The 24,770-nt window shown below is 35.2% G+C and overlaps 1 long non-coding RNA gene across 1 annotated transcript in view; it reads right to left on the bottom strand.

Moving 5' to 3' along the window:
* Positions 1–24,770, bottom strand: part of LOC145683346 (uncharacterized) — a 366,975-nt gene that overhangs the window by 199,777 nt on the left and 142,428 nt on the right. The window lies entirely within an intron of this gene.

A 24,770-nucleotide genomic window follows, 5' to 3' on the forward strand; every position in this document is an offset into this window, starting at 1 on the left:
AGGGCAAAAGTAAAACAAAAGCGTTCTCAAAAACGAAAGTTGGGACAAAGTAACCGTGGGAGAAAGAAATTTAAGTATAAATCGAAGTTAGTGGTATATCAACAAACTCGCGAGAAAGCCAAGACGCGAAAAAGGTGTATGTTGACTCCGAAGAATGTTAAAAGGCGCAAGTGTAAATACGTACGAGTCTCGTGCAGCAAGTTACATGGTAAATACAGTAGTAGTAAGTGTAAACTTAAAAGAAAAGTTGTGCATGATCCTAAATTTAAGCGCCGTAAACGAAAACGCGTTACTATGTGGAAGTTCAGTAGATGCGCTTCAAAAAGGAGAAAAGCCCCGCGAATCATAAAAGGTAATTGGAAAAGTACTCGTAAGCGTATGAAATTGCAGGCGTACAAGCGTAATCGGCATCGGTGGAAAATGCAAGTTGTAGCATAACCAAAGCGCGAACTTTGCCCGAATTTGGACTGAATCCCGGAAGAAACGCAAAATTAAATACCGAATATGACTTTTAAGCTTTTATAGAGAATGAAAAAAAGATTATTACTCTTTTACTTCAATTATTCCCCACCGAATCTCGAAAGTTAGGAATTTGTTTTTCAGTTTCAAGAGTGTGCATACGGTCACCGACGCGCCCAGCCAGAGGAACCACCAGTATCTATTCATGATCAGGTACGTTCATTTAAATACCATGTTTTATTCTTTCTTTACAGTTTTTGGAGATGAGAGGTGAATGTGAAAAGCAGAGGAAAAACAGCATTGGAAATTTTTAAATAGGTAATCATTTTAGATCGCGATCTCGGACACTGATCGGGCCCCAATAGGATGTCACCGTCCTACAGCTCATTTCTGCGATTTAAAAGAAATATTGAAAAAGGATAGGTTTATTTTGAACTTTATTAACCAACCCTCGTATAAACCCAAGTGTTCTAGAAACTCTTTGTCAACGCTTTGGAATGTTTGTTCATCTGTGTTAGTAGACTTCCGTTCGATTTCATCACCATGTATGGACATACGACGCAGAAACAACAACCCCCTTTGTGAACGCTCTCAGTCCCGAAAGGAACGGGAAAGTCGCAAAGACACTTTACTTCTTGACGGTGCTCAACGCTGATTTGATTATTTAAAATGTCCGCACTCTTTCAGCCAAAGAGTGTGAACTTGTTATCATGCGTCATCATCGTAGAGCTCCACACCCAAAAACATGTATATGATAGCGAACTGGACAAAGCACTCAGTCTGCAGTGGACAGTTTGAGGGAGCCTTCTTACTCTTAGTTTTCGCGTCGTAGCGCGCTCTCCTCCGAAAAGCAGCGTACCCTGCTGCTTAGAATGTAGCCCGTTCGTTTCGAGTTGTAGCTTGTTTGTGACAAAGAAGCCTGAACTATCAGTTAATAATTCATACATCAGTGTTAAAAATTAAACGTTTGTTATATTATTCGTCAAGTGAAATCCTTTATTATTGTGAACGTAAGCGGAGCTTTAAAATACGACTTGATTGAGATCATAAAGTTGACAACAAACACACAGCGTCATTCGGAATAATTAGTGGAGAAGACACGAGTGGGACTCAATCCTAAAACTTCAGCTTCAGGAGTAGTGCAGGACATCAAAGACGCAGCATCAACAGGCTAGCCGAAGAAACACGTGAGTTCATTATTTCATGCCACCTTGTCGTCTATAATCAAAGCCACGCCACTATCGTGTCAATAGTATTAAATTGTTAATGGTAAAGATATTGGAAATATGAAAACGTGTGATCTTTGTACTCTTATAGTAACATTATATTTCTTTTACTGAAAAGTGATTTTATCATTTGTTACATGCTTAACATTTAATTTTCTTTATACGTGTAGCTTAACAACAAATCTTACGTTGCTTGCATTTCCATTGACCTTGCCCCCCAGTCATCGTAAGTGGAACGGCAAGCATGGGAAGTGGTCGTTCACGTCGTGGCGTAACTGGGAAACATAACTAAGCAAAAGGGGAAAATATGAGAAATGAAAAGTTATTCCGAACCACGGCGTAAATAACGATTACAATATGTATTGTTTATATAGGCTCTATTATGTATTAGTTCATAAATATTAAGCAACTATCAGGATTATTTATGAGCTTTTATAAAAAATTCACTGGTGCATGTGCAGTAGAAACAAAAAGATACACTTTACCGACATTATTCATACAAGTCAGAATTCAAATTTCTAACAGGTTGTCAAAATGCCTCGCTCTAAGGGCTGTGGAAAACTGTCTGTTGCTCTGCGAGGAGAAATCATAGACCGAGCAACAGTGGGACAAACTCTGCCTCACATCGCTAGGAATCTGGACTGCGACAGGAAACAGAATTGGATTCAGAGACATAAAGAAGGTGCTGGATTGTTCAGATCTCGGTCAGGAAGTGAAAGGCCTAAAGCGACAACTGCAGCTCAAGAGCAAACGTTAGTTACAGAAGCAATCAACAAACCTCTACGCCACGCGTCGATCCTTTTGGACAAAGCCATGAAATATAATTTCTTCTCAAGAAACAATAAGAAGATTATTGGGGGCTTATCTCCACTGTTCAAGACCCACTAGGAAGACTCTTCTGACTGAAACGCAAAAGACCAGACCAATGGAATAGGCTCAGGAGAACACAACCCAACCTCTGTCATATTGAGACTTCAAGGAATTCAACACTATAAATGTTGATCGCGTTTGATACTGAAAGAGATTTATCCTATGAAGGGAGAAAAACCCAAGATGGGGGCAGGGAGAAAGACGGACACTATTTATCCTTAAGTGTTAAAAATTAATTTATTCCAAAGTCATTTGCTCTTTCCTTTACCTCTTTTCTTCTTTTCTCATTTGGTTTAGCTTTCCGAAACTTTTCGGTTTCTGCATGAAGCGTATTATTCTTTTCGTTTTCTTTGCATTAATTCCTATCTCTTTGAACTTAATGTGAATGGAATTTCTGCAGATTTATCTCGTGGTCGTTTCTCTAAATGATGCTCTCAGATCATCACAGGTATTCTGCTTTTATTGGCAGGTCACTTTGCCTCAGCTAAGAAGCTTCCATACTCCACGGTCCTCCGCTAACCTTTTCGTCTTCGCGTATGATCTTTCTGTTTTAATATCATACATTAATTATAGTCTCCTTCGCCCCCTCCCTCTCTTTCCCGCCACCATACCCTCTAGGACGTCCTACATGATACAATCTCTTCTTGGGCAATGTCCCAACCAGATTCTCTTCCTCTTCCTAATAATATGTAAAAGTGTTCTTTTCCCACCCACCATTTCTAACACTCTCTCATTCGTTTTCCGCTCGACCCAACTAATTCTTTCCATTCTTCTCCACACCCACATTTCGAAGGCTTTCAGTCGATTTTCGTCACCTTTAGGTAATGTCCACGTTTCCGCCCCATACAGTACAACACTCCACACGAAGCATTTTATGAGCCTTTTTCTCAACTCTTTGTTCAAGGTCCCATAAAACAGACTTTTCTTTCTTTTAAAGGCTTCTTTCGCAATTCCTATCCTTGCTTTTATTTCACGTTCGCATTTCATGTCATTACTAAGAATACTACCCAGGTATCGAAAACTATTCACTTGTTCTATTTTCTCCCTTCCTACTTTTATATTTGACACAAACCCCTTCGTTCCAATCACCATGGCTTTTGTCTTTCTAACATTTATTTTCATCCCATATTCTTCAAAGCCCTTCCTCATTTTTTGTAACATTTTATTGATTTTCTTTTCAGATTCTGCAACAAGCGCCATATCGTCTGCAAATCTTATACATCTAATCATTCCACCTCCTACCGAAATGCCATCATCATCATGTAGGCTCTTTTTCACTATCTCTTCTAGATAGACATTAAATAGTGTTGGCCAGAGGCAGCATCCTTGTCGAACTCCCCTTCCAATTGCACTCTCTTCCGTCAGTTCTTCCCCTATCCTAATACTTACTTGTTGGTTCATGTATAAGTTTCTTATGAGTCTTCTATCTTTCCATTCCAACCCTATCTTTGTTAGAAATCCCAACAACAATTCCCAATTCACGCGGCCAAAAGCCTTTTCTAGATCAATAAATACAACATACACCTCTTTCCCTTTTTCTATAAATCTTTCACCGATCGCCCTTAATAAACCAATATCATCTCTTGCGCACTTGCCTCTTCTGAACCCGAACTGCTCTTGCTCAACATATTTATTTGTTCTTCTATATAACCTTCTGTTCAGTATTCGGAGCAGGATTTTAGCTGCATGAGATATGAGACTAAGAGTTCTATAATCCTCACATCTGTTTGGGTTCGATTTCTTAGCCATCGGAATCATGATTGTTTTCAGAAAGTCTCTTGGCCATTCTCCTGTTTCATATATTTCATTGCATAGTCTCCACAATTCTTTGTTTCCCTTGTCTCCTATATTCTTAATGAATTCGATTGGTATGTTATCTATTGCTGTTGCTTTTCCATTCCTAATCTCGGATATAGCCTTTTCAAACTCATCCCTAAGAATACTAAATCCTTTATCATCCTCGCCTACTTCATTTTCCACTTCAACATTTAGGCTATACGGTCTATCCCTACTCTCATATAAGTCTTCAACGTATTCTTTCCACCTCCTATGACCTCATTTTTCTCGCTCACTACCTTCCCATTCTTATTTTCTACTGAAATTATAATACCCCCTTGTTTCCTCCGAAATTCCATAGATTTCACCTCCTTGTACGTTTCCTCATATTCCCCAACTCTTTCTAATTCTTCTATCTCCTCGCAATACTCTCCCTTCAGATAGTAATACTTTTTCCTACAAGTGGAGGAATATCCTGGCATGTTATGTTTTCGGGCACGTATTTGCTGTCATGTTGGATGTCCAACTATCAGACATGAAGTGAAACTATTCTGCTACTGGAAAAAGCTATCATTCCTTATGTATCCAACCCCCACTTTTTACTGTCGCTGACTGTACAAGCAGCTTTAGGGGTGAGTGGAAGGCCACCGTTAAATCTTAAGGGTAGTGGTAAGATAGGTTCCATGGCTCGCAATACTTGTTCTTGTTTATTAATTAGTGTTTGAAGCACTTAACGTTTAGGGAGATCTTGTAAAATTCTTGCCACCTGCCGACGTGAGACAACGGTATCGGAAGGAAGATTTAAATGACGGTTAGGGTGTAGTTATATTTGTCGCGTATGAAGAGTTTATTATTTTATTTTTAGGTTAAATTATTATTTAAAGTAAGGTGTTCTTTGTTTGAAGCTATGAAATTATTTATTAAACTAGGATTGGATACCCTATTTTTTGTAATGTAAGTTGGAATACCTGGGTAATAGTAGTTATATTCTTTTAAACTTTAAAGGACTTGACGGTAGCCTTGACTATTCAGAAGAATCTGTCCCGTAATGGACATTCCATAATATATTTCACTTGCCGTCGTGTTTGAAGTTTGTATAACGCCGTAGGTATGGTATTAGGGCGAAATAAATACCTTCGTTTCCCTGATTGGGAAAGACTGCAGATCAAGGTGCAGCTTATCAGATCGAGGAAATTGATTACAATAAAATGATTAGTACATATTTTAATGTGAATTTGTTTAAACGAAGGTGGATTTGAATGTAATGGTGAGTTATGTATCCAGCATGAGTGAAGCTCTAGGATATGTACACATAGCCCAGTGCTCTCATTTATTTAGATAAATCGAAACATAGTGGGTGTACCGGAAGGTGCGCCTAGCTTGATTGTACAAAATAAAGCTTATTGGTGGAGATGTTCGTTTACATCGGAGAGTTTTCTGTGAATTTCAGATTATTTTGATTAATGATGTGCTTATCACTGATTATATTGTTTGGTGTATATCAGATGAATCAACTTGAAGTAGTGTTATTGTATAGGGTATTGCATTAATTTATTAGAGTGATAATTAATAAGTACCGTAAGAGAATGTTTAAATAAGTAAACATTATTTGTAGGAAGAAAACATATAATGTTGTACCTTTCATATCAGGGAACACTAAACATAATAATTTTATAATTACTTCTCGAAATGGAAAGAGCTAGGATGATATGAAATTAAAGCCGGCATATTATTTATTAATTTTAATGGTGAGATGTCTTTCGGTTTCCATTAACATCATAAGTAACAGGAAGGGGTATTTACTCATTACTTTATATTGTTTCTAATATAGTATTGTGTTAATAAAATATGTGGGTCTAGGAGTAGCCATCATTCGTGATTTTGTTATAACTTTTTAAATCTGTACAATTATATTTTAATTATATTTAATTTGGTATTGTACTTTTGCCCTGAGTTGTTTAAGATAATTTATAATGGTGTTATTATTATGTTGTGTAAGGATAAATAGATAAATTCGGCAAAGATTTCCTCCGCATGTTCATCAAAAACATGTACATTTGTTATTATATAAAATCTGACCTGCCCAATAAGGTTTTAAACGGCCGTTGTATCATGACCAAGCGAAGATAATATAATTATTAGTCTTTTAATTGTAGGATTGTGAGGAAGGATGAAGGAGTGGAAGACCGTCTTTATTTCAATGGTTGAATTATACTTTTGATTGTAAGGCTTAAATGTTTTAAGAGAACGATAAGACCCCGTAGATCTTTATATTTAAACGATAATTCTTTTGTTGATGGTCATTTTATTTTTTAAATTTAGCGTTGAGGCGACGAGAGGATAAATAAACTCTTATTTTAATGGTTACTTTTATGTAACTATATGATCCTTCAATAGTGATTAGTTACCTCAGGGATAAAAGCAAAATACCTTTTGAGAGTTCATATCGACAAGAGAGGTTGCGATCTCGATGTTAGATGAAGACTTTATCTAGGTGGAGAAGCTTAGAGTATAGGGATGTTCAACCTCTGTAATTTTACATGATCTGAGATCGGTGCAAGCCAGATCTGTTTCTATCACTGAATTGAAGTAGTACTTTAGTACGAAATGACCAAGTGCTGGAAAAATTTACTGTTAATGAATGAACATAATGTCTTATTACTTTAGAAGATAAGTACATTATATTTAGTAACTAATAATGTGAGCGAAATGTGAGAACCGGAAACAGAAAGGCCCCATAGATACATTATCATTTCATAGTGAAATATCTCCAAACTAATATAGAGAACATTATCATGCCATAGTGAACTATCTCCAAAATTAATGCATAGAGTCATTGCGTGCAAGTGTTCACCAAAAGTACTTTCAGTGTCATTTACCTACTCTTCATCTCTAGCATTTGGCGAATTTTTATGCATCAAATTCTTCACTTATAGATGATTTGGACAATTTTCCTTTATTTCACTATGGCACATTTATGTTCCTAACATAGCGACTGGAAAGCAACAATGTAGTAATATTACAAATTACTTTTAAGAAAGTAGTAAGTAACAACTTTTCTTAGCTTCGTCAGTGCTAGGAGCATATTCGGATCCCCTAACACTAATATCACTCGTGTCTTCTCGGAATTCCATGTTATTACAGCTAGGTTTCTTGGTCCTTAGCTCACGATTGCTTCTGCTGGCAGCCATATTCTACGTCTCTTAGTTCAGTGTGGCACAAACAAATACAGGTTGTTTTCGAACGGTTATATTTTCGTTACCTGATGTCGCTATCTTGTGGTTCTCTCTGACTCTACAAAATTGAACCATACCTACACTAGTAATACTAATACTAAATCCGCAAATCGGCGGAAAATGTAGTTAGTTCACTCTGGCTTTACACGATACATTTGTTCGTTGGTCTACTTGACGGTATGTAAGGAGAGCGAAACTTGTATTTATATATATATATATATATATATATATATATATATATATATATATATATAAGCGTATATAATCATGGAACTATTAGGCAAGTGAAGGAAACTATTCGGTGGAAGGTCACCGCATAGTGGGATTGTGGAAAAATAACAGGCATTTGTATTCTGAACATGCTACAGGTGTAGAGACACTCTATCCAGTTGGTATCCATACGCAGAGCGAGAACTTACAATCTTTCAATGTTAAGCTAATCGTGAAAAAGCCAAATTTCAAGAGACCCTATTTCGAATTCGAGAAACTGTGGATGGTGGTCCTTATCAGCGTAAAGGAAGTCATGCTAATGCAGTCCAAAAATACACATTTCATTAATGTTCAATGGATGTATAGAGTATTCCCTGCAGGGTGAAATTTTCAGATATGCTCTGACTTTAATGATTGGTCGAGTGTAGGCAAACGATAAGTTTTCATAGCAGTGTACAACACTGATGGAAGTGTTAAGGATCATCAGTAGCACGGTTTCTCGTACTCGGGAAAACGCATGTGGCGATGTTTTCTTTCACTTTTAAAACTGAAGAAAACGTGAAATATATCGTGACGAAATACATCGCATCACATATTATTCTGAATACGAAAAAAAAACATGAAGCTGCAGGTTCCTAACACTTCCGACTTGCCTACGAAGCATTGGATGTCCATTGTTGTCAAGGCTCACCTTCTGCCTACTTTGGACCCTCCTTGAAATCAGGGTATATCTGAAAACTCTATTGAGAGCATATCTGAGAATTACACCGTATAGGGAATACCCTGTACACACATTGAAAATTGAAGAAACGTGGAATTTTGGATTATGTATGCGTGGTTTCCTTTACGATGATAAGGATTACCATCCACAGCTTCTGGAATTCGAAATAGGGCCTGTTGATATTTAATTTTTCCGTGATTTTGGACAGCCCTAGCTCTGAAAATATGCGAATTCGCCATAGGTCCATATGAACGTTTTCTCTTATTTTGATGTGAGGAATCACCTCTTACAGTTTGTATATATGATACGTCTTCCGGACTACGACTCCATTTTACAGAGCATCATATTTACATCCTTTACTCTTAAGCGGTTTATGTATTTTTTGAAAATATGCGTTCGGTTTATCATCATGTAACAAAAACTGTCTGGATTTCAGGTTTGTCACTTGTCTAAGATTCGTGGTAACAACGCAGCTGATCTTTGACTGCACTTACCCAATTCTTTATGGCATACGAGGCCATACACAGTGAAGGAAGTGGGATACGCCCGCTGCACAAAAAGCCGAAGCCGAACTAATCTGCTCATGGAGGTGACTGCGTAGCAAGTACTATATATAGTGCCTTACTATATGGTGTCCGCATGTTATAAGGCGAGCTCACCTCTTGCCCAGAGCCGAAACCCACGGTGTCACATTAGCAAGAATTCTACCAAATACTGGAAACTACCCTGAGCATAAGAAATAGGGGACTCGACTACTTCATGTCGTTCAAAGTCGTGCAGAAGTACTACGAACGCAATGATGTACTCTGTATTTCCTCCCGGATTCAAAGGGATGTGTTAGTCACCACTTAAATGAAGGGTTGTGTCACTGCTGTCCCAGTAACGACCATATTGAAGTACAGGATTAAATTTAGTTACAGAGATTGTCTCCCTATCCGTTATTATGTTAATAGAATGGATGGAAAACGATATAGAGAAATATATAAACAGTTGGTTGAAGAGAGCTCGAAAACGCCTTGAAGGACGTCAGAAACGGTAGAGTACTTTCCATAACTTAAGAAATTTTAGTTGACTATTGGCATAATATTATTTTAAAATTGTTACTGGCATTGGAATTGTTCTTGTCAATTGTGGCCTCGCGTGGCATAGTCGCTAACGCACTCACATTTGATGCGAGCAATTCACGGTTCGATTTCCCCTGGGGTCACTCTGTAGATATAATTTAACACCTTTTTCATGTTAGCCATATTGAATGAGATTTCTCCTGGGTTTTCCTCTTGACACCATTCAAATGCAGGGATCATATCTAATGCAGGTCTCAGGTCGCTTTCTTTCTTGTCCCTCCCTTGGATAGTGTGCTCGCAGAGAATCGTCATCATACATGATGGGCTTAAAGTCTAAATGCCGGTAATGAGCATAAATCTCTAAAAATAGATAAATGTTCTTCCGAATATGGAGCACATATTCGTATAGTGACTACTAACCCTTAAATACTCCTGTAGAATGAAATTTGAAATTTACTAAGCTATACTGCACTTCACCTGAATTGGTGTATGGCATCAACAAATAAGCTCGCAGTGCACTGTTCCCAAACCTTTAGTGAGGAATATAATCATTCATAATTGGCCATAAATATGATCAAAATCAATTATGAATGATTAGATTCCTCACTGAACGATTGTAAACAGCACATTGCACGCTTTTTGGCTGATGCCATACGCCAATTCAGGAGACGCGGAGTATAGAACGTATAATTTACGTTAGTTGGACACATTTTGAGCTTTGTGTCATTCGTATTTATGCCACAAATGTAGATGAGCATTTTTAGAAAAAAAAAAGATGTCAGTATCATAGTAACAGTTGTGTAAATAGGTTAATGCTGACTTGTATGTTGTTAATCTTACCAGTTTCCCAACGTACAAAAATAAGAGCTTCGACAACTCCTAGGTTGTACTTCTTTGCCAAATAATCTACATAAATATAGTCAAAAGTGTAATGACAAATGGTATTTTTGAGCTTACCTCCTAGGTTATGCCGGGTAGGCCAAAGGAATCAATACACATGATTGTTATGGTGGGATGAAGAAAGTGGTAGGAAAAGGTAGAATTCCGAGAAAACCTATGCACGCGCTGTTAATAAGTACAGATCAAGTAACATCAAGTATTCGCGATATACTTCGCGATTCTCTGTCTTCCCTCTGAATATTGAACTTTTGTGTGAGAGAGCATTTTTTTGTAAATTTCTGTTTCAGTTTTTGTTTTCAATTTGGATTTACACACTGTATAGTAATCATATTTGAGTGACGCTTACGCATCTGTTTTATTGATATTGAAATCTAGACATTAGAGCAGAGTTACAAAGCAGTAATTAGCACTAATTTCGAATGTATTTTGTCACGCAATATTGTAAGAACAGTAAAACATTCAGGAACTGAAAGTTGAGTATAATAAGTTGAACAAGTCCTATAACCTCGTGTTAAATCAACTAGTTATTCACATTAGTGTGAAATAAATTCACATATCTTGAATGTTCCTAGTGAGTAAGGGAATATGTATTGGGTTGAATGGAACGATGCCTGTTGGAGGTCAGAAAGATCCAATTTCTACTGTTGGTGCTAGTCTACTATGAAAGAAGGCCCAGAAAAATGAAACGAAAAAGAATACCTCACAAGTAGACCTCACCACTTCGCCGTTGCGTTAGCAAAAGGAAACAACTACTGTCCTAATGTAGGATTGAATATAAGACACTGATAAAAATTTTAGCTGCTAATGAGCACTAGAAACTTGGGAAAACGAAATAGAAACATGAATATGGGAAAGCCATATTCAATATAATTTGATACTTGCAAGACAGATTTTTTTTCGAAATAGGTGGTGGAACAATAATTACGACTTCAACTATGTAAACCGAGTTAGGAGGAATGTTTTTATGGCATTCCTGAACATGACCGCCATCTTGAAATCCGCCATATTGGATCGATGTCAACTTTTTCAAATAGAAAGAGGGCCATATGAGGTATCAAACAACAATGGTTTTTTCTACTCAATCGCATACACTAATTAGTTTATCAATATCTAGAACGGTTTACAACTTACAGTTCTTTGAATGTTGAAAAGTTCGTTGTTTGTAGGAGATAACAGATAACTACAGTGGCAGTGAACATAGCTCTAGAGAGAATATGCGTTTGTACATTCAAACTGAAACTACAAGCAATAGGGGCAACACTATGAAGATAATAGAAATATTGGCTGCCAACGGCATTCCTGGTCGTAACAGCTACGGTATAAGGTTGGAACATACTGGCGTACCATATGTGATTATGCAATAAAAGACGATCATTTCCAATCAAAACTGCATGACAGAGATACTATCTTCACTCTGCATTCCCTTTTGTACAATCAATTTCAGTCTTCTCGCTTCACAGGAATGATTCAATATGCATTTTGTAAATCAGGATATATTGGTGATCCGATCGAATGGTTCGAGGTGCCGAAGAAGTACGCCTTCAATATTCCTGACATTAACTTTGTGATATTTGTGACGCTTCATTTTTTATTAGAGCTCATGGTGCTCCGCAAAATTCTGGTTTGACCATTTTATGAATGCTGAGGACTTGAATTTCTCGCATTGCCGTAATTGTGTCCTGTAAGAATGCTATCTCTGGGGCTATGTTCATTGCCACTGTAGTTATCTGTTATCTCCAACAAACAACGAACTTTTCAACATTCAAAGAACTGTAAGTTGTAAACCGTTCTAGATATTGACAAACTAATTACTGTATGCGATTGAGTAGAAAAAAACATTGTTGTTTGATACCTCACATGGCCCTCTTTCTATTTGAAAAAGTTGACATCGATCCAATATGGCGGATTTCAAGATGGCGGTCGTGATCAGGAATGCCATAAAAACACTCGTCTTAACTCGGTTTACATAGTTGAAGTCATAATTATTGTTCCTCCATCTATTTCGAAAAAAAATCTGTCTTGCAAGTATCAAATTATATTGAATATGGCTTTCCCACATTCATGTTTTTATTTCGTTTTCCCAAGTTTCTAGTGCTCATTAGCAGCTAAAATTTTTATCAGTGTCTTATATTCAATCCTACATTAGGACAGTAGTTGTTTCCTTTTGCTAACGCAACGGCGAAGTGGTGAGGTCTACTTGTCAGAAATAATAAATAAGATTATGCCTCACCGAAGACCTAATGTAACTTGTACAGTGTGCAATCCTTGATATGTTCCTTCTCGAGTTACATCCCGTCATCATTGAATTATAGTTAATAATGTAATTAGTATGCCTAGGAAGAATAGGGAAGGTTCTTATTGATGAAATCACTTAGTGAGACCTGTGGTTGTAATTAAGGCTCCTAGAGCTCCAGTAAGTGGTCAAGGGCTTTGATCAACAAGGTGGTAGGGGTGATTTTGTGGTGCTGACATAAGTAACTTCTCTTGAATATAGTGTGACTAGGACGGCGAATACATATGATTGAATTACTGCAACTAGCAGATTCTAGTATTAGAAGGGTAATTTGTCCAATTATTAGTAATGAAAGTATGGAGAGAGATAAAGAAGGACCCGTATTACCTAGTAAGGTTAAGAGGAGATGCCCTGCAATTATATTTGCTATTAATCGAACAGCTAGGGTTCCAGGCCGAATGATGTTACTAATTATTTCAATGCATACTATAAATGGTATGAGAGGTGCCGGAGTTCCAGAAGGAACGAGATGGGCAAATATATGTTGAGTGTGATTAATTCAGCCGTAGATTATGAAACTTATTCAAAGGGGAAGGGCAAGAGTTAATGTAAAGGTTAGATGTCTAGAGCTGGTAAATACATAAGGGAATAGACCTATAAAATTATTAAATAAGATGAAGGAGAATAAAGAAATAAATAGGAAGGTCCTTCCTTGATGACTAGTGGGACCAAGAATAGTTTTGAATTCTTTATGAAGGGTTAGGGTAATTTTATTTCACAAAATGTTTGGCCGTCCTGGCAAGAATCAAAATGGGATTGGAATAATTAGAAGTCCAATTACTGTTCTAAGTCAGTTAAATGATATGTTTATAATTGAAGTAGAGGGATCAAATGTTGAAAAAAGATTTGTTATCACTCTCAGTTTATGGTTGTTTTTTTAATGTTAGTGCTATCTAAAGAAGGATGAGGTGTATTTGAATTAAAATATATGATAGATGCAAATAAAAGGTAGCACAAAGAAAATATAATAAATAGTATGAGTCATTTTAGGGAGGATATTTGTGGGATAGAAAAATACTATTAAGTAGTAATTTAAGCTTGACATGCTTATGTTATAATTTAACTAATTTTTCCATTGGGAGTAATTGTTACTTTACTATCTTTTGGTTTAAGAGACCATTGCTTACTTTCAGCCACCCAATGAAAGTTCTTGTATCATTTTTGTTATTCAGTTAATAAATACTGAATGAGGGCAGGCCTCAACAACAATTGGTATGAAACTGTGAATTGCACCACAAATTTCTGAACATTGACCGAAGAATAAGCCTGTGCGTGTAATATTAGCTGCTACTTGATTTAAACGTAATGGAGTAGCATCTGCTTTAATACCAAAGGCGGGTATAGCTCATGAGTGAAGAACATCGGCAGCGGTGATTAAGATACGAATGTCAATATTAATAGGCAATACGATGCGATTGTCTACATCTAGAAGACGAAATTAATTAGGGTTTATTTCATTGATATGGACTATGTAAGAATCAAATTCTGTTAAGGAGAAGTCAGAATATTCATAACTTCAGTATCATTGATGTCCAATTGTTTTAAGAGTAATTGCTGGCTGGTGAATTTCGTCTAATAAGTATAGGAGTCGTAAGGATGGGAGGGCGATAAAGATTAGTGTAATAGCAGGCAGAATTGTTCAAATAGTTTCTAGGGTTTGGCCCTCTAATAAGTTGCGATTAATATATGTGTTTGGTAGAAGAGAGGCTGGTAAATAACCTACGAGAACTGTAATTATAGTTACAATGAGTATTGTATGATCGTGGAAAAATACTATTTGTTCTATTACAGGGGACGCTGCATCTTGAAGTCCTAGTTGATTTCAAATGGCCATTTCTAAAGAAGATGGTTATTCTTATGTTTGGGGCTTAGGCCCAATGCACTTATCTGCCACCTTAGAAGTTTGTTAGTAAGGGAAGTTGTGCATAACTATGTTCTGCTGGCAGTAAGTTCTGGAATCATTCTAAAGATGTTGTTTGTTGGTCCGAAAAGACTACTGGCCGAGCGCTCGCAAAAGCTTCTCATATAATAATTACAAGTACTAGCACGGCAATGAAGGAAAGGAATGAGCCAATACTTGATACTATATTTCATGTAGTGTAGGCATCTGGATAATCTGAATACCGGCGAGGCATTCCTCTTAAACCTAAGAAATGTTGAGGGAAGAATGTGATGTTTACTCCTATAAATATTACTAGGAATTGAATTTTTAGTCATGTAGGATTTATTGTTGTTCCTCTAAATAGGGGGAATCAATGAATAAGTCCTGCTATGATAGCAAATACAGCACCCATAGATAGTACATAGTGAAAATGTGCTACTACATAATAAGTGTCATGGAGAACAATGTCTAAAGATGAATTTGCCAATACAACTCCCGTGAGACCCCCTACAGTAAATAGGAAAATAAAACCTAAAGTTCATAAGATTGAAGGTGAGTAAGTTATTTGTGCTCCATGATGTGTGGGAATTCATCTGAATACCTTAATTCCTGGATGCGGTAAAATAAGCACGAGTATCAACGTCTATACCAACAGTGAATATATGATGAGCCCAAACAATAAATCCTAGAAATCCAATTGCCAGTATTGCATAAATTATCCCTAAAACGCCAAAGGTTTCCTTTTTACCACTTTCTTGAGTTACAATATGTGAAATTATGCCAAATCCCGGAAGAATTAAAATGTAAACTTCAGGATGACCAAAGAATCAAAATAGGTGTTGGTATAGAACTGGATCTCCTCCTCCTGAAGGATCAAAGAAGGAAATATTAAGATTTCATTCAGTTAGGAGTATCGTAATAGCCCCTGCCAATACGCGAAGAGATAAAAGAAGAAGTACAGCAGTGATTACTACAGATCAAACGAATAATGGCATTCGTTCTAAAGTTATTCCGGGAGTTCGTATATTAATCACGGTTGTAATAAAATTTACGGCCCCGAGAATTGAGGATACACCAGATAAATGGAGGGAGAAAATAGAAAGGTCAACAGAGGCTCCGGCGTGAGCAATGGCTCTGGAGAGAGGAGGATACACAGTTCATCCAGTTCCTGCACCACTCTCTACAATTCTTCCTGTTAATAGTAGTTAATGAAGGTGGCAATAATCAGAATCTTATGTTGTTTAGGCGAGGGAATGCCATATCAGGTGCTCCTAGTATTAAAGGCAATAATCAATTACCAAAGCCCAAAATTATAATTGGCATAACTATGAAGAAAATTATAATGAAAGCATGAGCAGTAACAATTACGTTATAAATTTGGTCATCACCAGATAAGCTAAATGGTCGACCAAGTTCTGCTCGAATGAGAAGACTTAATGATGTTCCTACTATTCCTGCTCAAGCCCCAAATATCAAGTATATTGTACCAATATCTTTATGATTTGTAGAAAATAATCATCGTTGCAAGTAAAATTAAATAGGGTGGCCGAAGTATTAGGTGATAGATTGTAAATCTATTTATGGTTAATAAACCTCCTATTAGGTTTTATAGTCAATATTTATAATGTCGGACTGCAATTCCGGAGTAGTAGTTAATATATACTAAGACCTAAAAGGTTGCCTTTTATTTATAGCTTTGAAGGCCATTAGTTTTTTTAACTTAAAGTCTTTGTTTAAAGGATGTTGACAGTTAAGGGTAAAATAATTATGCCTCTTAATGAAATAATAATGAATATTGATCTAATTGATGTTTCTTGACTTTTTTTCATTAAAGATGTTCATGTTTGGTTATAATGATTAATAATGAAAGCAGCATAAGCAATTCGTATATAATAGAAAAGAGTAATTAGTGCTGTTATTACTATTAGGGTGAGAATAATAAATGATATTTGTTCGGCAGTTTTTATAATGATGATTCACTTAGGTAAGAATCCTAAAAATGGTGGAAGACCCCCCAAAGATAAAAGACTAGTAAAGATAGCTAATTTTGTTGTTACAATGATTTTATTAGAGAAAGTTTGATTAATATGGAATATTTTGTTTATTGCAAAAAGGGTGACTGCTATTATTGAAAGTAAAATAAGAAGTAGAGAGATCATGCAATGTCACTTAGGAGAAGGGCTATGAGTATTCAGCCAGTGTGATTAATAGATGAAAATGCTATGATTTTACGTAGTGATGTTTGATTTAAGCCTCCGATTGAGCCTACTACTAAAGATAAAATTAAGGTTAGATAGATTAGATTTGTAGGATTTAAGCTGTAGGAAAGTAGGCCGAGGGGTGCCAATTTTTGTCATGTTATTAAAATAATGCAGTCTATTCAGAGTATATCCTCTATTACTTCGAGCATTCAGAAGTGAAGAGGAGCTGCTCCTATTTTAAAAAGTAAGGAAATAGTGATTAAATAATATGTAGTTTGCAGTCCTATGTAAAGTAGAATAATTGCTATTAAAAGTAAGGATCTTGCAATAGCCTGTACTAGAAAGTATTTTAAAGCAGATTCGGTGTGACGTTGATTGTTGGTCTTTGAAATCAGGGGGATGAATGATAGGAGATTAATTTCAAGACCAATTCAAGTACCAAACCATGATGAGGAAGTTAAGGAAATAAGAGTTCCTAACACAAGTGTTGTAGAGAATAAAAGAGTTTTAGGGTTAGTGAGCATTAGAAAGAGAAGAGTAATCTTCATATGCGGGGTATGAGCCCACTAGCTTATCTTAGCTTATCTTTCTACAGTTTAGTGTATGATGCACGTTGATTTTTGATATCAAAGGTGAAAGTTTAATTCTTTTAGGTGTAATAAGAGTATATTGAAATACTTGATTTATCCTATCACGATAATCCTTTAATCAGGCATCTTATTATTTAATAATTATTTATAGAAGTATACGAAAATTTAAATAGATGAGTATTGTGTTATAATAATTAAATTTAGAAATAATATATATTAATAATAATTAAAACTTGAAAATTTATTAAATCTTCCTAATTAGCCTGAGATACCGCCTAAAGGTATATTAATAAGACTAACGTATCCAGAATATGCTAGTTTTTACCTCATATGTGTAAGGAGAAAATAAATATACTTGTATAGGATACACTTTTGTTTGAAGGGGGAAAAAACAAAATTGTATCCTAGACAAGGGGGGAATAGGTTTTAATTAATACTAATTTTTATCAATTGGATTAAATACATAACTAATAATTATTTATTTTAGCATTATAAGTTAATAATAAAGTATTATCCAGGCTTTTCTTCTCTTGTTTATCTAGTTGTACATGTAACCTTCCGGATAAGAAATAAGTATTATTTATCTTAAAGGTAAGTGATGAAGCATAATTGATCGCAGTACTTGGTTTTGTTTATTAATTAGTGTTTGAAGCAGTTAAGGTTTAGGAAGACCCGGCGAAATTCGTGCCCGCTGCCGCGGTGAGACGAGGGGGCCGAAGGGAAGAATATTGATGGTTAAGGTGTAGTTATAAATTTAAGTTGTAGGATTTTGTCTTTTTATTTTTAGGTAAAATTATTATTTAAAATAATGAATTCTATGTTTGAAGCTATGAAATTATTTGTTAACACCAGAACGGCGGCTGGGTCATTTTTGACCCATTTCGAACTTTACGTTTTAACAACTTTTCTATTTTCTTACGAATCGGATCGAATTATTGTGACTTTTACTCATTCTCTGGAAGAAATATTTGTACTAAGTTTCACTGTTATTCACACTTTGCCTTCTGAAATATCAAACAATTATACTAGAACGGCGGCGTGGGTCAATTTTGACCCAACTCTTTTGTTAGTGATATTATGTTGCATTGTAGCAACACTGCGGGCTGTTTCTTTATCTTGTGACCGTTCTTTCCATTCCAGCTCGTGTTCAAGACCAGCTTCTCAGCAATTTTGTCAGTGTAGTTGGAGTTAGTAATACTTTAGAGAGTCTGTTGATTAGGAGAATCTCATTATTTTCGAACTGATGTGCTATTTCAAACATTCATTATGAGCAAGTAACTGATGACACCGAATGAAATAGTTGCAAATATCAATGACATAAGTGAGGTCGAGTCTGACGCTGAATGCGTTGACATTTCTTCAGATGAAGATTACCTGCCGAACAACAACGAGTATGATGATTCGGATGAAATATCGGAAGAGGATGAGATAAGCACCGAAAACCATATTTCTGCAATTAAGCGTAGTAAAATAGGTAAGACTATTATTATTATTATTATTATTATTATTATTATTATTATTATTATTATTATTATTATTATTAAACACAAATTATATGTCTTATATCGTAACAAAATATTCATAAAAATTTCAATCATTTTAACAAAAATTTTGCAACCAATTTGCGTGCTATTGTGAAAATATATAGCTAGTGTTTTTTTTTTTTTGTATCACTGTGTTGAAATGTTTCATGAGAAGACGTTTATAGCATAAATAAATAATAATAAATAAACCACAGCCATATTCGATCCAATATTGGATGAGGCCTCTCCTCGAAGGGAGGACTGGGTCTACTGCTCCCACGCTGACTAGACGGGTTGGGACAAGGTTCCTATATACCAGACGGGTTGGAAGAGGAAAGCCGAAGCTCTCACTGTGATCGCCACTATATGAGCGCCCCTCTGGTCTAGTGGTGAACGTGACTGACTACGGATTCAGGGATCCTGGGTTCGATTTCCGGCGCTGCCAAGAATTCTTAGGCTACTAGCCTGTGGCGTAACCAGAAATTTCAAAGCTACTGAAACCAAAAAGTTTAGAAGTCTAAATGGGAGACAACTTACTATGTCGCATGTTTGAATAACTTATTTCAACCAAAGAAGTAGAATCTCTAAAGTTGTTCGAAAAACAGGTAGTTTACCATTCATGTCAGAGCTTTCATGATTAGAACCTAGTATATCTTACTTAGAAAACAATCACTCTATACTGACTTTTTTGGTTTGAACTACTGCAAGTCTTATGCTATTTTAGGTTATGTCAGGTTATGTGTTTTCATAAATTCTAAATAGGGAGAGGAAAGTTGTAGAAATGCACAGATGCGGATTACAACCATATTAGTAAATATTTTTTGTGTAATACGTCATGTTTTATTTGTGAACAATGTTTTTGTATGACTCTTCTCCTTGTAGAGGAGTGACTGAACTTTGTTCTGTGTAAGACTGCAAGTTTAAATGTGTGTACATTAGGTTAGTTTAGTTCAGTTAGATCATACGCTTGTACAAACTATCTAAGAATAATAACTATCTAGGAATTAGAATGATATATAACATTTCTATATAATAAACTGACATTTTATATAATACATTTAATAATATCGTCCTAACAATATTATTTTCATAAAAAATATCATGTTTTTCAAATTTGTATTATTGGCAAAAAACACGTTGATCAATAAATATTAAGCTAGAGTTCAAAAAAGTTGTTTGTTTTATTGAATGAAAGTCACGTTTAATTATACAATAAATATTAGTGATTTAGAATACAAATAATTAGTAAAAATGGAATGGGTCACTTTTGACCCACTCCCGTCGTTCTAGAGAGAATAAAAAACACCGCCGTTCTAGTGTTAAACTAGGATTAGATACCCTATTATTTTTAATGTAAAATGTAATACCTGGGTAATAGTAGTTATATTCTTGAAACTCAAAGGATTTGACGGTATTTTAGACTATTCAGAGGAATCTGTCCCGTAATCGACAATCCACGATATATTTTACTTACTATTGTTGGCAGTTTGTATACCGCCGTAGTTGAAGGTATTAAGGAGAGGTTAGAAACCTTCATTATCTTTATTGAGGAAGACTTCAGGCCAAGGTGCAGCTTATTAGTAAGAGGAGATGGATTACAATAGAATGTTTATACGAATTTTATTATGAAATTATTTAAATGAAGATGGATTTGAATGTAATATTAGTTATATTGCTATTATGAGTAGGGTTCTAGGATATGTACACATCGCCCGTCGCTCTCACTTGTTTAGGTGAGATAAGTCGTAACATAGTGGGTGTACCGGAAGGTGTGCCTAGATTGAATTAATAACAAAATAGAGCTTGTTAGTTGAGCTATTCGTTTACATCGAGGAGGTTTCTGTGCAATTCAGATTATTTTGATTGAAGGATGTACTTATATGTATGTGATTTTTATATTGAGATTAAGTGAATCAACTTTAATTAATGTTATTGTATAGGGTATAGAGTTAATTTGTTGATATTATAGTTAATTAGTACCGTAAGGGAATGTTTAAATAAGAGAAATTTGGTTTGAAGGGAAGAAGACATGAAATGTTGTACCTTTTGTATCAGGGAGCACTAAATAATATTATTATATAATTATTTCCCGAAACGGAAACAGCTAAAGTATTATGGTATTATAGGTAGTATACTATTTGTAAATTTTATTTTAGTGGTGAAATGCCTTTCGGTTTCCATTACATCTGGTTTTGCAGGAATTGAATTTAATTCAGCAGCGGCTAGACTTGTTGTAGATTTGGTTTTTGTAGTTTTGCCGTCAGTAATAGTAAGGGGGATTTGCTCTTTACTTGTATTATTTATAATGTGGTTTTATATTAAATGAAAGATGTGGGCTTAGGAGTAGCCATCATTTGTAATTTTGTTATAACTTATTTGAGTTATTTATCGTATTTTGTTACATTTAATTTATTACTGTACTTTTGCTTTAAATTAGTTAAGGTAATTTATAATGGTGTTATTAGTATATTGGAGAGGATGATTAAAGGAATTCGGCAAAGATTTCCTCCGCCTGTTTATCAAAAACATGTCCTTTTGTTAAAATAAAAGGTCTGACCTGCCCAGTGAGGTTTTAAACGGCCGCGGTATCTTGACCGTGCGAAGGTAGCATAATCATTAGTCCTTTAATTGTGGGCTTGTATGAAAGGTTGGACGAATGGAAGACTGTCTTTATTTGTAATATTGAATTTTACTTTTGAGTGAAAAGGCTTAAATAATTTAAAAGGACGATAAGACCCTGTAGATCTTTATATTTAGGTAGTAATTTTTGTAGTTGGCAATGAATAAATTTGCTATTTAATTGTTGCGTTGGGGCGACGAGAAGATAAAATAAACTCTTTTTTATATAATTACTTTTAGGTATTTTTATGATCCTTTATCAATGATTGTTAGACTAAGTTACCTCAGGGATAACAGCGTAATTTTTTTTGAGAGTTCGTATCGACAAGAGAGATTGCGAATTCGATGTTGGATTAAGATTTTATCTAGGTGCAGAAGCTTAGTGTATAGGTCTGTTCGACCTTTGAAATCTTACATGATTGAGTTCAGATCGGCGTGAGCCAGATCGGTTTCTATCCTTTATTGAGAATAGTACTTTAGTACGAAAGGACGAAGTACTAGTAATATTTATTTTTAGGGAATAAAAGTAAATGAGCATTACTTTGGCAGATAAGTGCATTAGATTTAGGATCTAATAATGGATGAATTAAGTCCAGGTAATAATGTATTATGACTATATTATAGGCGTGGTTTCTTATTTGATTTTGATTATTTGAGTTTTAATTGGGGTTGCATTTCTAACTTTATTAGAACGGAAGGTTTTAGGCTATATTCATATTCGTCGGGGACCTAATAAGGTGGGTATTTGTGGTTTACCTCAGCCTTTTGCAGATGCAATTAAGCTATTTACTAAGGAGCAAGTTTTCCCTACTATATCTAATTATTATCCTTATTATCTAGCTCCTGTTTTTAGTTTATTTTTATCCTTGTTAGTATGATTAAGAATTCCTTATTTAAGTGTTATATTGACTTTTTCTTTGGGCTTATTGTTCTTTTTATGTTGTACAAGCATGGGCGTGTACACTGTAATAACTGCTGGTTGATCTTCTAATTCTTCATATTCTTTGTTAGGAGGCCTCCGAGCAGTAGTACAAACTATTTCTTATGAGGTTAGTTTGGCTTTAATTTTGTTGTCTTTTGTATTTTTAGCTGAGAGATATAGATTGTTGAATTTTGGTTATTATCAGGAAGAGTTATGGATTTTATGAATCACGTTTCCTTTAGCATTAGTTTAATTTGCTTCTTGTTTAGCTGAATCTAATCGTACTCCTTTTGATTTTGCAGAAGGTGAGTCAGAACTTGTTTCTGGGTTTAATATTGAGCATAGAGCAGGAGGATTTGCTCTTATTTTTATAGCTGAATATGCTAGTATTTTGCTTATGAGAGCCTTATTTAGAGTTCTGTTTTTAGAATATGATATTTTTTCTGTTTTATTTTTTTGTAAGGTAGTATTTATTTTTTTTGGTTTTATTTGGGTACGAGGAACGTTACCACGATTTCGATATGATAAATTAATATACCTTGCTTGAAAGTGTTTTTTTGCCTTTGTCTCTTAATTATCTTTTATGTTTAGGAGGCATAAAGCTTCTTTTTATTTCTCTTTTAATTTAAGTGTATTAAATTGAGAATAAGTTCTTAGAGCTTTGCTCTGTTGTATGTTTTCAAAACATATGCTTATTCTCAGTCAAAGAACTAAGTTTTATTTAGTAGGAAATCTCATAAGGAGCAGAGATATGGTACAAATAAGAAGTAAGCGAAGTAGATAACTGTGAGAATTTGGCCTGTTAGAATGTAAGGGTCTTCGACTGGCCGAGCTCCAATTCAAGTTAAAAGGATTACAGTGCTAACTATAATTCAGAATATAATTTGGTTAATAGGATAAGATTGTAGACCTTGTATTTTTCTAGTATGAAAAAATGGCATAATCATTAAAATGAGGATTGATATTACTAAGGCAATAACCCCTCCAAGTTTATTAGGAATGGAACGAAGAATGGCATAAGCAAATATCATTCTGGTTGAATATGTACTGGTGTGACTAATGGATTCGCTGGAGTGAAATTTTCAGGATCTCCTAGTATGTAAGGATTTCAAAGGGTAAGTAGTATTAGGGCTGTTATTATTGTTGGAAATCCAATAGTGTCCTTAGTTGAAAAATAGGGGTGGAAGGGAATTTTATCTTGGTTTCTGTTAAGGCCAAGAGGGTTGTTAGATCCTGTTTGGTGGAGAAATAGGAGGTGTACTATCTACATGGCAGCTACAATGAAAGGCAAGATAAAATGGAAGGCAAAGAATCGATTTAAAGTAGCGTTATCTACGGCAAATCCCCCTCAAAATCATTGTACTAATATTGTTCCTAGATAGGGGATAACTGATAATAGATTCGTAATAACTGTTGCTCCTCAAAAAGATATTTGACCTCAAGGTAGGACGTAACCGACGGAAGCAGTTGCCATCACTAGTAGTAGAATAGCAACTCCTACTCTTCAAGTATGAAGGTAGAGATAAGAGCCGTAGTATATTCCTCGGCCGACGTGTAAGTAAAGACAAATGAAGAAAAAAAATGCTCCATTAGCATGTAAAGTACGTAAAAGCCACCCAAAGTTTACATCTAGAAATAGGCCTGTAGCAATTTGAATAATTAAACATAAGCCGAGAAGAGAACCAAAGTTTCATCAATATGAAATGTTAATAGGAGCTGGAAGATCTACTAAAGCGTTGTTAGCAATTTTAAAAAGAGGGTGATGTAAGCGAATTGGTTTTGACATATGACTTAGAGGGCCGAAGAGGCCCTTGGTATAGTGAAGTGATTCTTACTACTGCAATTAGTGTAATAAATAGATATGTTGCTAATATAATAGTATTTATTAAGATTGATGTTATATAAAATTTTATACCGGGAATTTCTTGGTAATTAGTTGTATAGTGATGTAGATCTGGCAGAGAAATTATATTTGGGAGCATAGGAGGGTCAATAATTATTGTAAGGGTTAAGAAGAGCGGAGCTAAGGAAATTAGTAGGAAAAGGTTAGGTGTTAAAGTAAATATTTCATTTGATGCTAGTCTTGTAACATAAATGAATAAAACTAACATACCTCCTATAAAAACTAGGAATAGAATGGAAGAAAATCAAGGAGATTCTCTTATACTTGAAATAATTAAGCAGGTAGTGATAGTGTTAACAATAAGCATTAGCCCTATTGATAGAGAGTGAGATATTTGAATTAGAATGAATCTTAAAACTACTAAGATTATAAGTA

Source organism: Thermobia domestica, chromosome 4, assembly GCF_964235325.1.
Source record: "Thermobia domestica chromosome 4, izTheDome1.hap1.1, whole genome shotgun sequence".
In the NCBI taxonomy this organism is placed as follows: domain Eukaryota; kingdom Metazoa; phylum Arthropoda; class Insecta; order Zygentoma; family Lepismatidae; genus Thermobia; species Thermobia domestica.